This window comes from Geotrypetes seraphini, chromosome 3 (genome assembly GCF_902459505.1).
Source record: "Geotrypetes seraphini chromosome 3, aGeoSer1.1, whole genome shotgun sequence".
NCBI classification, from domain to species: Eukaryota; Metazoa; Chordata; class Amphibia; order Gymnophiona; family Dermophiidae; genus Geotrypetes; species Geotrypetes seraphini.
Window position 1 is genome coordinate 328,410,528 of NC_047086.1, and position 15,084 is coordinate 328,425,611.

Genomic DNA, 15,084 nt, shown 5'->3' on the forward strand with positions numbered 1-15,084 from the left:
AATGCTGTCCGTTGCCAGCTGAATATTGATCAGATTATAATTATTATTAATATTATTATGTCTTCATCTATGACACATCACAACCAGTGTTGATTGGCTTTAATTCCACTAATTTGGATCCTAACCAAAGATCGGAGTATCATATCATTGTAAAATATACGGCTGTTTTGAGCAAGGTAGTTTTTTACATTGGTTATATCTTTTTAAATTAAAAATTCCTCTGTATTTTAGGAATCAAAACAATACCACTTTAAGGCCTCCTTTTATGAAACTGCGATAGCAGTTTCTAGCTCGGGGAGCCGCGCTGAATGGCCCGTGATGCTCATTGAGTTCCTATGAGTGTCAAGAGCAGCACGGGCCATTCAGCGCGGCTCCCCGTGCTAGAAACTGCTAGCTCAGTTTCGTAAAAGAGGGGGTAAGAGCTCTAATCACAATTGGTATTACCATTGATTTTTTTTTTTTCTTTCTAAGTCTTTCTATTTTGATTTGAAAATCTTGGTATTTTGTTTTTATCCCAACTTTTTTTTTTTTCATTAATTCCACAGTCACCAAGTATTCCCACATTTATAAACCATATTTTTCGCTGACTGATGTCAGAAGCATTGTGTTCCAAGAACCTAATAAGTTTGTATTTTGAAGTTCCACAAATTTTGACCTTGTTCCCTATAATGTTTTTATACTTTTTTACTCATTTGTCAAAGTACGATTAAACTAAAATTAAATTAAACCTTAAGTTTATATACCGCATCCTCTCCATAGAGATGGAGGTCGGCACGGTTTACAGGAACTTTAATATAAGGAAGGAAAAACATAATAAGAATTAGTGATTATAAAGAGGGTAGCGAGATTTGCATTTTTAAGAATAGCCAAGTTTTCAGATGCTTTCAGAATATTTGGAAGGAGCCCAGATTCCGCAGCAGGACAGAAAGGTTATTCCAAAGCTTAGTGATTTTGAAGAAGAGAGATTTCCCTAATTTTCCAACATAGATAACACCTTTTAGTGAGGGGAAAGATAGTTTAACCTCCTCTTTTACTAAGGTGCGCTAGTGTTTTTAGCACGTGCTGCAGATTAGCGCGTGCTGCCCCCCCGCACTACGCATGAAAACTAACGCCAGCTCAATGGTGGCATTAGCATCTAGCATGCACGGCAATGCAGCACACACTATGTGCGTGCTAAAACCGCTAGCGCAGCTTAGTAAAATGAGCCCTAAGTTTTTGGATGGATCTGGTAGTGGCAGGTCTCGTAGAATTCCAAGATAGTGGAATTAGAGGAAGTAGGATAAGCAATAAGCAAAGAATACAATAATTACTTTAGACAACAAGGAATGAAGGAAGCAGTAGAAAATAATCTCAAAAATAATAATATTTAGTCTTACTATCTATATTTAAACCCCACCAGGAAAAAAATTTAGGAAAGTTAAATCATAGCTCATCTACTTCATTATCCCAGTACAAAAAATATTCCAAGATAGTGGAATTAGAGGAGGAAGAATAAGCAATAAGCAAAGAATACAATAATTACTTTAGACCAGTGATTCCCAACCCTGTCCTGGAGGACCACCAGGCCAGTCGGGTTTTCAGGATAGTCCCAATGAATATGCATGGAGCTGATTTGCATGCCTAACACCTCCATTATATGCAAATCTCTCTCATGCATATTCATTAGGGCTCTCCTGAAAACCCGACTGGCCTGGTGGTCCTCCAGGAGAGGGTTGGGAACCACTGCTTTAGACAACAAGGAATGAAGGAAGCAGTAGAAAATAATCTCAAAAATAATAATATTTAGTCTTACTACCTATATTTAAACCCCACTAGGAAAAAAATGTAGGAAAGTTAAATCATAGCTCATCTACTTCATTATCCCAGTACAAAAAAATATTCCAATTCCAATGGGTCAAAAAATTATACCTATTCCACAGTAAGTAATAACACACTTGCAAGAAAATCTAAAAAAGAAGTTTGCACCTAACTGCAACACTTTGGGCTCCTTTTACTAAGATGCGCTAGCGATTTTAGCAAGCACTAATCTGCAACGCGTGCTAAAAACGCTAACACACCTTAGTAAAAGGAACTCTTTAAGTTTTAGAGCCAAACACTGTCTCCTACACATCTGTGTTGCCCTGGATATGTTAGGAAAATTGTTAATTTTTTTATCACGCACAAAAAAAATTTGCATCCTATGTTGGGCAAACAGTTTTAATATGGTTATTTTATCTTCCTCTCTAACGAAAAAAACCAAAAGGGTGGCTCTGATGGAAATCACAACCTGAAATGCCTCTAAAAAAAGCTGTTAAATCAACTGGTGGTCCCCTCCTGCCACACATCTTTGGAAACAATTTAACAGAAGAAATATAGTATGTTTGAAATCAAAATAGAATCAACCTCAGGCAACCTTAAGATTTCCTTCAAATATTTATCAAAACAGCTCCTTAGGGTCAAGTAAATGAAAGGTAGGAAAAATTAGGAGTCTTGGATTCCTTGCCCAGTATGAATTTTCTAAAAGCTGATCCTGCCTTTGCAGGAACAAGCTATCCTTAATAAATAATGAGACCTGGTCTGCATAGTCCCCGAAGCTTCTAATTTAGGCAGTCAAGAATCATTTTTTGCCAGCTTATTCACAGTGTGCTGAGAGAACTGGGCAACTTGAAGAAACTGCTGAATCATAGTTTTAGTCTCTGAAACAACAGTCCAAATATCCTTCAAGAAAACATCCAGTTGAGAATCTTCACTAGGAATGTTCTGGTCCCCTCCTAATCCAGACAGTATTTCAAGAACAGATGATAAGAGAACCAACTCCTTCAGAGAACATAAGAACATAAGAATTGCCACTGCTGGGTCACACCAGTGGTCCATCGTGCCCAGCAGTCCACTCACGTGGCGGCCCTTAGGTCAAAGACCAGTGCCCTATTTGAGTCTAGCCTTACTTGCGTATGTTCTGTTCCAGTAGGAACTTATCCAACCTTGTCTTGAATCCCTGAAGGGTGAACATAAGAACATAAGAGCATAAGAGTTGCCTCTGCCGGGTCAGACCGGAGGTCCATTGAGCCCAGCAGCCCGCACCCGCAGCGGCCCATCAGGTCCATGACCTGTTAAGTGACCCTGTCTTTCCTGTACCTATCTCTATGTCTATCTGTCCCTGCCTTTCCTATACCTATCTCTATGTTTATTTGTACCCCTCAATCCTGTAGGTATTTATCCAAACCTTCTTTGAACCCCTGTAGCGTGCCCTGCCCTACCACAGCCTCCGGGAGCGCGTTCCATGTGGCCACCACCCTCTGAGTAAAGAAGAACTTCCTAGCATTTGTTCTAAACCTGTCCCCTTTCAATTTCTCCGAGTGCCCCCTTGTATTTGTGGCTCCCCTCAGTCTGAAGAATCTGTCTCTGTCTACCTTCTCTATGCCTTTCAGGATTTTAAAGGTTTCTATCATGTCTCCTCTAAGTCTCCGCTTTTCCAGAGAGAAAAGCCCCAGCTTATCTAACCTATCAGTGTATGAAAGGTTTTCCATACCTCTTACCAATTTAGTTGCTCTTCTCTGGACTCCCTCAAGTACTGCCATGTCCTTCTTGAGGTACGGCGACCAGTACTGGACACAGTACTCCAGATGGGGGCGCACCATTGCACGATACAGTGGCATGATGACTTCCTTCGTCCTGGTCGTGATACCCTTTTTGATGATACCCAACATTCTGTTCGCTTTTTTTGAGGCCGACGCACATTGTGCCGATGCCTTCAGTGTTGTATCCACCAACACACCCAGGTCTCTTTCAAGGTTACTTACCCCCAGCAATGATCCCCCCATTTTGTAGCTGAACATCGGGTTCTTTTTCCCTACATGCATGACCTTGCATTTCTCTACGTTAAAGCTCATTTGCCACTTTTTTGCCCATTTTTCCAGTTTCGCTAGGTCCTTTTGGAGGTTCTCACAGTCTTCCGTGGTTCTAACCCTGCTTTCCCCTATAAAAGCCTCCGGAAGAGTGATCCAGATTTCTACTTTTCTCTGGGTGAAGAACTTCCTTACGTTTGTACGGAATCTTTTCCCTTCTAACTTTAGCAAGTACCCTCTCCTTCTCTTCACCTTTCTCTAGTAAGTCAATTCCCTTCAATATCTTTAATGTTTCGATCATGTCCCCTCTCAGTCTTCTCTTCTCAAGAGAGAAGAGGCCCAGTTTCTCTAGCCTCTCATTGTACGGCAACTTCCCCAGTCCCTTAACCATTTTTGTCGCTCTTCTCTGGACCCTTTCAAGTAGTACTATGTCCTTTTTCATGTACGGTGACCAGTGTTGGATGCAGTATTCCAGGTGGAGGCATACCATGGCCCATTATAATGGCATAATAACCTTTTCAGATCTGTTTGTAATCCCCTTCTTAATCATTCCTAGAATTCTGTTTACCCTTTTCGCTGCCACCGCACATTGCGTGGACGGTTTCATTGACTTGTCTACAAGTACTCTCAAGTCTCTTTCTTAGGGGCTCTCTCCAAGTATAGCTCCAGACATCCTGTATTCGTATATATGATTTTTGTTACAGACATGCATTACCTTGCACTTATCCACGTTGAACCTCATTTGCCATTTCACGGCCCATTCCTTGAGCGTATTTATGTCTCTTTGTAGGTCTTCGCAATCCTTCTGTGTCCAGAATGAGCAGAGGGGTATGAGGAGGTCTTCTGTCAAAAGAGCTCAAAGTGGCACCTGATATAAAGGAAGATGAACCAGAAATACCCAACACATTCTTAATTACCTGAGAAGCAGGCACAACATGCTTATCATAGCCAGTATTCATAGGATTTGAAGCTAAGGCATGCGTACACTCTCAATTTACCCTTCCTCTTCTCCATAATTGGTAAATGAATCTTGGCCCCACAAACTCCTTATGAACTCTGAAGGTCACGATCAAAGAAGGCCCAGAACTTTAAATCACACTCTCATAACTGCATCATGGGGAGGCTACTGTTTTTCAATTCACACCAGTATGCTGATGTCAGAGGAAGCAGAGCACGCTCCTTAGTAGCTCCATTCTCTACACAAGTCCTCCTGAGATTCCTTCCACCTGACTCCAAACCAAAAATTGGTGCTTGTACCCAAGATATTCTGCTCCTTGCCCCTATAACTATTTCAGTGGTATGATCCTGATAGTGGTTTACTGCAATAAAATCATACTTTTGTCAGAGATTCCACAGGGGGAACTAGGTTATAGAACTGCCCTTTGAACCCCCAGCATTAGAAAATCAGGCATTAAATCTTTCGGTCCTTTGCACATTTCTTTGCATCTAGGTTTTAATTAGCTAATATTTTCATTACCATTGGATTTAAATGAACACAATTCTTTGCACACTCTGCTCTTGTGCACTAAACTCCTTTGCATATGTGGCAAAATATTGTACATAAAATCCACGCTAAACTGTGGGTTAAGCCTCCTGTCAGTTATTACATTGGCCCTACAGTTTTAGCAAGAACCTAAGCAGAAACAAATTTTCTTAAATTATAAGAAACAGTTCCTTAAATAATTTTATGCATGGTAATCAAAACTTTAAAAGAAATCATAAGAAGGCCAAGATGGCATTGAAGACAGATGCATAAGTGTTCCTCTCTCCCTGCGGGTGCAAACATGGCGGTTTTACCTTCTTTTTTCTTGTGGTTTCCTGTTTTTCAATGGGGAAATGAAAAAGTGCTCTGCGACTGGTCCTCCAGCATCTGTGGCACCCCAGTGTCTCATTCGGAACACCATACTGGGAGCTGTAATACGATCTGCAAAAGAGGTGCAGCCAGCTACAGGAGGCATGCCAGATCTCATGGCGGATCTTAGCGGAGGTCGGGTTTCATTGAGCTCAGAACTCAGACAGGCACTGCTCCAGCCCAGAAACATGAGTCCAGCAGGAACAGCTTCAGTTTTGCTTTCCCAAGAGGAATTAGCGATTTCTAGCCCTGGAGGAACAGCAGAGTAACCTCTAGAAGAGAATTACTCTGTAGAGACCCTGACAACGGTACTCTGTATGGAACTTAAGAAAAAAAACTGCATTTGGGATTGAGACCTTACAATTTGGAGAAATGGTTAAGCCTGCAATAATTAATATGGAGGCTCTGTGGAAGGCTATTGAGGTTATGGACTCCAATCTTAAAAAAGCTGTTTCTGCATTAAGGACTGATTGTGCTACTATCAATGCCTTGGTGAATACCCAAAGTGAAAACTTAAGGAAACACAGTGAGAGTATTTAAAAACATGAAGAACAACTTAATCAATTTAAGGAATTGGAAGTGGATATTGTTAAAGAGAGGGGGGGGGGGTTGTTCAAAAAAAAAGTTGGAACATATGGAAAATTACCAAAGGAAAAATAATTTGAGATTCTTGAACTTTCCTAGATCTCCTATTGTGTCAGCAGTTGAGATGGTATGAAGATATTTATGTGAGATTTTATTGATACCACTGATAGTGAGAGCTCAATATCTTACTATCAGGAATAAACAAGGAAGCTCTACTCCTACTGACAACGTAGGAGTAATGAATTGAGAGATGAATCTAATTAATTTGTTGGAAAACTCCCTGGAAGTAGTTGTGGATAGGACAACTCTTATTGTAACATTCATCTTGGAATATGATAGAGATTTGGTTCTTCAGACTTATTTCAGATATATAAATGAGCAATTTTTTGGTTCGTCAATTCGTGTGTTTCCTGATAAATCTCAAGCTTCACAAAGAAGAAGGAAAGATTTCTTGATTTATCATTCTAGAGTTCTGGCTTTGGGAGCTACCTTTATTTTGAAATTTCCGGCAAAATGCTGTATATCGCATGGTGAGAAAAATGTTCTTTTCTTTGAACAAAAACAATTGCTGGATTTTATTGTGGCTAAAGAAGAAGTTGGAGTAACAATAGGATCAGTAGGGCCTCCCACAGATTAATGAGAACTAGCTGCTGGTTCAACACCTTTTAAGCCATCTCTTTTGAATATAATGTTTCTATTGATTAGTTTTCTCTCTGTGGCCTCCTAAATTGTGGACTATAAGTGATTACCGGTAGTTTTCTGGGTCGAGGTTTTCACCATATATATATATATTCCTTTTTTGTCTTAAATCCTATGTTCAAGTATAATTTTTATGCTTGTATTTGAAAGTGAAAAGTTGATAAATTTTTTTTAAAAAAGAAATCTTAAACTAAATTGGCATTCTGCTTTACGTTATTATATTTTATTTTATTGACCACATAAATTATAGTTGCCATATAGGCCAATTTCAACAGCCATCAATTAAACTTACAGAACAAATTAAAGAAATATCTATAAATCAATAAACAAACCTTTAAGATCCATTAGATCTGGTAAATATCTCCCTAAACCCACCACCACCACAACCACCACCACTAAGCTGTGGTAGAGGTTTCTACTGCAGGTTGGAGCACTAAATGCTCTGACGCTGTTCCAACGCTCATATAATTCTTATAAGTGTCTGAGCATATAGTGCTCCGGGCCGCGGTAGAAACCTCTACAGCCGCTTAATAAAAGAGGGCCTTTATTTAAAAACCATTAAACAATAGTTTTGAAATGCACAGATATCCTTTGAGAACATGTTTGGGTATAACAGGTTGGTTTGATTAATACCAGGGTAGAAGGCAACCTGAGAATTCTAGCCTCTAGGGAAATGTTTGGCTAAGTTTCTCCTTTTGGAGATGATTTGTTCTGAATATTTATTCTAGTTTCTAGCCATCATTTAATTGTTTGTATTAGTTTGTAAATTGATAAAAATTAAGGGGTCGCTAATCAAAAGGGTTTAACTGGGCAAGAGAGGCTCGTGCCTGGTTAAACCTTGCTGAGCTAGTCATTCCTGAATGTGCTGAGAATAACCCATATGAATGCCAAAACACTGACCCCCCCCCCACACACACACACACACACACACATTCTGTATATGGCATCTTAAGTTGTGCACACAAATTGGTACACACAGCCAATTCTTTAAGGTGTGTAACTTTTATAGAATTGCGTTAAGTGCTGTTCTTGACATGGGGGAAGCCACTACTTACCCTGGATCAGTAGCATGGAATGTTGCTACTCTTTGGGTTTTGGCCAGGTACTAGTGACCTGGATTGGCCACCATGAGAATGGGCAACTGGGCTTGATGGACCATTGGTCTGACCCAGTAAGGCTATTCTTATGTTCGGTTGCCATATATAAAATATGGCCCTAACTGGCTAGATTATGGGTTGTTTATGGACAGGGCATGGGCAGAACTAATCTAATCAGGGATTTATGAGTCGCACTATGCCTAGATAGGTTCAAGGCAATTTACAGTACAATTTAAAGTGATACAATTTAGTATAATACAAGGATGTTATAGGAAATACATTACAAAGCAGTTTGAGAGATAGTACGAGAGTAAATCAAAAAGTAAAGGCAAAATCCATTTAACAGCTTTAATAAAAGTAAGTGTGAGCAATTGAATATATCACTTTTCCATATAGTCCCCATGCAAGATAACACATTTATTATATTGTTCAACTAGCTTCAACATTCCTGCAGAGAAGTTTTCGTCTGTTGCCGAAACCAAGTGGGCACTGAATCCTTTACCTCATCATTAGAGGACATGCATTATCATGGTGCAGCAAGACCATTTTGGACAACATTCCTCTTCTTTTGCAGGTTTAAGTTCATTTTGCAGCAATGCACAGTAATTTTCACTGTTTGCCTGTGTTATGTCCATACAGAGTCAATATTCAACGGTGAATTTCCACAGGTTTCACTCCCTCTGCCCAAAGAAAACAAACTACTGTATGTTGTTTTTCGATGGTGCAATCTTGCAATGAAGCATCCATGTTTTTGACCTTGTGGCTGACACATGATTAAAGGCTGTGCTGTGCATGGACAAACTATCCTACAGGCAATGTACAGATACACATGTTGCATTTCACTAGCTCCATTCCAGTTATCCCATAATTTAATAATTGCCTTTAATTTTTGATTTGCCATCCTACAATACGATAAGAGATTGGTAAGAACTAGTCCATGGTAAGAACTAGTTCATGGTAAGAACTAGTCCTGTTTAAAGAGTGATGCTACAAGGTAGAAGATGAAGATAATTTATAGTCCAAAATCATGTGAATTAGGGAGTGTGCAGTGTCAGAAAGATATTATGGTGTTTTATGATCTCCAGGGTCAGTTAGCACTTAACTAGCTATCAATGGTATTCAATCCACTAAACGGTTAAGTGAATGGAAGAGGTTATAATGTTAACTACCCTAGCTAACCACACACTGGTCTGAATATCAGCTGGTATGTCATTAGCTTCTAGGTTGCCACGCTAACCCAGATATTCAATGTGAAGATCGGACATGCCTCAGCACTGAATATCCAGTTAACTCAGCTTGAAGCTGTGAGCAACTTAGATGCTGCTTACCACATGGGTTGATATCAACCCCCCCAAAAGATGTAATATATCAAACAATATGACTTGTTAATGCTACAAAACCTTTTGTTTTTCTTTTTGGGAGGTTGTTTTTATTTTGTGGTTCCATTACATTTTTCTACATTGATGTTCAAAGTAAAAAGTTCTTCTTATATGCCAATCTATAGTGCTTGACAGTGAAAAGTGTGGATTATACTCATACATTGCCGCATGATAAATGTCAGTGTCCCAAACAACTCAAAGTGCATTATTATATGGTCTCTAAAAGAAAAGTTATAGCTCCATATCGTACTGTACAGGCTGTGCATTTTCTATAATTAGACTATAAATTGCATGCCTTAAAGCTGGCATATGGCCGTAGCTTTTGTGCCAAAAAAGAATAGGTGTGTTCAAAGGAATTCAGTGCACTATGCCGATTGTTCCAGATTTGTCATTAATGACATACTTTGCTCGCTGTGTCAGCCAACGTTTGGAATCCAAGTGAAAAAAATAATTCTTTATTTGACAGATATTCACTCTAAAAATGCCTTTTTAAGTCTAACAATGGTTTAATATTGCATTTTTTCTCTCTACTAAGTACGGTCGCTGTATTTCCCAGATTATTTAAAAACAAGGATTTAGCACTTACTGCTCATTGACATTAGACCAACAAGAAAATGTAGGCCTGGACTATGTTCAAAGAACTTTCTTTAGTTTTGTTCTTTCTTCCGTATCTTGCTTCTTTTCCAGGGCCAGAAGTGATCTCTCCTATTCCAAACTTCAAGGTCCTGGGAGGGAAGGTGAGGTAGAGGTAGAGGCACAGGTAGTATTTTTTTCAGTTCTAGTGGTCAGAGATAAAAACGATGGTGACGAATGTCTGGTTGCATACCAGAGGCTGCTGAAAAGTTCTCATCCCAACCAACCATGTTGGGGCAGTCTCTATCAAGGGCTATACACTTAGGGCTCCTTTTACAAAGGTGCGCTAGCGTTTTTAGCACACGCACCGGATTAGCGCGCGCTATAGCTTGCAGTACCCGAAAAACTACCGCCTGCTCAAGAGGAGGCGGTAGCAGCTAGTGCGCGCAGCATTTTAGCGCGCGCTATTCCGCGCATTAAGGCCCTAACGCACCTTTGTAAAAGTAGCCCTTAGTGCAGCAATTTTTCCACTTTTTTCATTCCATTGAAAAAATATGGAATGAAAAAAGTGGAAAATCAATGGACTAAATTTATAGCCTTCGATGGAGACTGCCCCAACTTTGTTGGTTGGGTTGAGAACTCTTCAGCGGCCCCTCGTAGTTGAAGGGGATTATATAAATGCTCAAAATTCAGTTACCCACTTTGGGATATAAGTTTAAGATAAGTATTTATAATTTTTTCAAAAATTATTGAATATGTGTTACACACAAGTAAATAAGTATAACAACTTTAAAAACAATGGACTAACCAGGTACATTACAAAGATTGTGAGCCAGCCAGGACTGATAGGGAAAATGCTTGAGTACCTGATGTGTAACCCATTCTGAGCTCCTTTGGGAGGACGGGCTAAAAACTTGAGTAAATAAATAAATGAAGATTTACTAGTAAAAGAAAAAAAAATGCTCTCATAGAAGATATTTTGAGAAGCTCACCTCTGATTTATTTAATTTGATTTCTATCCCATCCTCCTTGGAGCTTAGAATGGGTTACAAGCAAACATTCATAGTAGGTTATATTAGACAGTACATTTTGACAATACAGTGACTTGAAGACAGCCTGGATAGTACAGTATTTTAAGGACAAGCCTGGGGTAGGGACATTCATAGGAAATTGCTGGGGAGGTACAGTCGACTCCACCTAAGTGCACGTCAGTTAAGCGCACACTTTGGTTATCCGCAGACTACCACCATGGTCCCGTTTTTTTACATTAAAGTCAATGGACGTAAACTCCGGATAATTGCAATTCTGAGAAGCGCACAATCCGCTTATGCGCACTGATGTTATAGGTCCCACCTCTATGCGTTCACGTTACATTCACTCCGGTTAAAAGCAATCACATTCTCACGTTGATGAGCTCCGTGTTTCAGATCCGCAGTCTAGGCCTGACCAGGTGTTCGAACATTTGAAACTGCACCATGGCGTCTCGTTGAGAAAAACCTTTGTCTTTGGCTGGTCAAAAGTCATTGTCTCTGGCTGAACGTGTCCATGACTAATGAAACACCTGCAGAGATTGTTTCCTTCTCAGACGCGCTGAAGTCCCTACACCCGCTGCGTTGTTATCTGGAGATAAATGGATGTCGTGACTATGGACAGTTTCACAGCATCAGTAGTCAGATACACAGCCTGAATCGTGCAATCTGCGTGCAGAAAACAATGACTGATTATTTCAGAAGAATGTTGGTTTAAAAAAAGGTTTACAGTGTATTGCATTAGTCGGAACAGTACTGATTCTAAAACTGAACCATGTAGAATTGTTTTATGTGTGGGTTTTTTTGCTGAATAAAAGTTTTATTGCATTTGACTACAGCGTACTGTAATTTTTCATGACTAAAAAGTGGTACTCCAATTAAGCGCACACTCTGTTTAAGCGCACGTGGCGGTCCGGTCCAGAGGCCTTGCACTTAAGTGGAGTCGACTGTATTACATTAAATTGGTCCTGGGTAGTCGCCAGCTAGTGGTCGTTGGCAGTAAAGAGTTTAGAGGGGATTGTTTGCGGCTGAACCTTAAGTTGAAGAGAAAGGTCTTCACAGCTCTTTGGAAGGTCATCTGTGATCTGAATTGAGGGGGAAGTTGGTTCCAAAGCTGTGGGATGGTCCATTGATAAAATCTGAGTATGTGAATTAAGCCAGAAGGAAAATTATTAGGATAATTGATATGAACAACTCCAGTCCTCTGAATGTTGGGCAAAGTAAGGCTAAGGTTGGAATTTTATGAAGAAATGTCCCATTGGAATGGTTCATTTCTCCATAGATAGGCTTGTCCAGAATAACAAAACTACAGAAATTCTGCTTTGTGGTGCACTGCCAGAAAAATCATCTGAAAAGACTTAGGGACCAATATTCTGAGCGATTCAAGCAGACAGGAAGCTCTCCTACTCGCTTAAATCACTTGCTAACACTTAAGAGGGGATATTCAGCAGCACTTAACCAGAGAGTGCCACTGACTATTCCCTCAGACCACCCAAGTAGAAAGTGGGCAGGTCAGGGACAACACTGGGAAGGAACCCCAGGTTATGTAGATACTGTCATATTCTGTTCCAGCACCCGCAAAACGAAGAGGCCAGATTTAGGATCACTAAGTGCCATGAGTTGTTGTGAAAGGTCACAGCAGCCATTTTAAAGAGCCGCTGCTAGGGGCAGGAGCGAGATTGCGCTCCTGCTCCCACTGACTCCTGCTGCACCATCAGAGACATTGGGTGGGTTGGGGGGCCTTCTGGGGGGAGGGCAGAGGAGCATGTTTGGGGGGATCAGGAGAAGTAGAGAGTAAGGGGAGTTGGGGTATTTCTTTTTATAATTTTAGGTAAGAAACCAAAAACCTAGGCAGCCAACCTGATATTCATCCTGGGCCTGACACTGAATATCACTGGATAATTTAGCTGCAAGTAATCAGCATGTACAAACATGCTGACTGCCACTGGGTGAAAATCAGGGTGTTAGTACCCTTACTTAGAAAGGAAGATTGGAGCGCAGCCTAAACATTCATCTGTACTGCAGCCCTGTCACAAAGGATCTACTGACCTGTCTGGGACAATAGAATTGTAACATGTGAAATCAATAAATAAAGAACAATGGCATAAAGACTCCAAGACACGTTTGCATAATTTATTATTTGATTCCAGCCATGAGTTTGCCTAACAACTTAAAGTAGGTTGATTCAGTTTTCCCACAATGCACTAGGCTGCTGATTGATGTTTTCCTATATACTTTAGAATCTGCTTCTTTTCAGTTACTGAAATCAACCGCAATCTTTCAGGCAGACATATTTCTAAGCCCTAATTAAGGCTGAATTGACCCTCAGAAGCATAAACAAATGCAGAAGAATCAGCAGTCAAATATATTAAGAGAGTTCAGGTGCCATATTAATGCAGATTTTGCTTTTTCCAGTTTGGGAAAAAGAGCATAAGAGGTGGTCAGAAATAATACCTTCTTCCTCCTGATTTCTAAATAAAGCAAGTGACATTGCACAACAGAAATCAAAATAATAAAGACCTTAGAAATTAATAAAGTGATAAATAAACGGTGGATTAATCTTCCTGATAAAAGATAGTAGTCTAACTGAATAGGTGCACGGTTCAAACAAAGGTTTCTGTTAAGTAAGAACAGGTAAAAGATGGATGGTTTGTTAAACATTGCCGACATACTTTGCCCGTGCCATTCAGCGGTCATAGCTAATGGTAACAACGGCATTGTGTAGCAAACCCATTTGCTAATTTCAGCCAACTTAATGCCATTTCTTATCTCTGTTAGTCTTGCAAAGATTAAGGTGGTTCTATCTTTTCAATGCATTGCACTCTTTCATGAAAACATTCCTGAAGTTCTGATGTCTTAAATACACACTTGTAATGACTTTATAGTATGAAAAGAGACTCACTCTCTAAAGGCTCAGCTGGGTGAAGTGACTTACACGGCTGTCTTTCTTTTTTTTTTTCCAGCTCTGGTTTCTGAAAGGTGATAATAGTAATACTTTATTTGACTTGGCTCACTTCTAGTGAACATGCCATGGATTTCCTAGGGAAATATATTTCAAGGCCAGCACTTACAGTATGTAAATACAGTTAATTTAGCACAATACATATTACTTGCATGAACTCTGCTGTGCAGCACTATTTTCTGTTAAATAAATCACTTACTAATTTATCAAAACTTCTCCTTTATTTGCAAGGATCAAACCAATTAGTATTTAAATTATATAGAAAGATAAATGGATTTTCTATTACTTTTAAGTGCTAATACTACTGAGAGCTGGATTTTTCTATATGTAGGTTAATCTGGAATTTTGTAAACCATACCATACCATATTGATTCTTATATCCCGCAAATATCAGTTAGGAATCTTTGGGGTTTACATAATATTAGGAATGATACAGAGGCATAGACATCATACAAATGACTGTATACGAATAGGTCAGTGCAGTGAAGAGAATATTTTCAGTGCCTTTCTGAATTGGAAGTATGTAGGAGTTTGGCGCAAGCTGCTTGGGAGGCTGTTCCAGATTTTGGGGCTTTGGAACTTGAAGGTGGTCTCGCAAAGAGCAGACCAGGCGCGAGATGGGAAATGGTAGTTTCCAGCATTGGATTGTTCTTGAGTCATTGAAGGACTGTGTGACCTGGATGGCGGAAGTGAGTCCGGCTGAATTTTCTCCATATTCGACCTTATGGACTGTACATGCAGATTTGAACTGGACCCTGCCCTTGACTGGTAGCCAGTGTAGTTCCTTAAGCAGTGGACTTGCCTTCTCAAACTTGGTCTTGCGCAGGATCAGCCTCGCTGCTGTATTTTGGAGTAAGAATAATTGGGTCAATTTTCAAAAGTGTTTAACTAGGTAGAAGAGGCTACTACATAGTTTAATTCCACTGAGCTAACCAGCTACCAATATTCAGTGGTAGTTAACTGTTAAGTGTCACTAAATATCTCCATTAACCAGCCATCCCCTAACTGGCTAAGTTAGGGGAAGGCCAAGGGCAGAGTTAAGGTACAGCAGCAATTTAGCTGGTTAGCATCAATATTCAGTCCTA

General features: G+C 39.9%; 1 protein-coding gene across 7 annotated transcripts in view; it reads right to left on the reverse strand.

The window, feature by feature from the left end:
* Nucleotides 1–10,625: 10,625 nt before the first annotated feature.
* The window catches only part of FOXA2 (forkhead box A2), a 95,589-nt gene continuing 91,130 nt past the window's right edge, over nucleotides 10,626–15,084 (reverse strand). For 6 of the 7 annotated variants that reach the window (XR_004538878.1, XR_004538877.1, XR_004538879.1 and 3 more), the window contains one exon: nucleotides 13,157–14,839. The gene's annotated coding sequence lies outside the window, so the exon portion shown is untranslated. Of the gene's footprint in view, nucleotides 11,707–13,156; nucleotides 14,840–15,084 lie in introns of those variants that run through there. The other variant, XR_004538880.1, reaches the window with a different exon arrangement.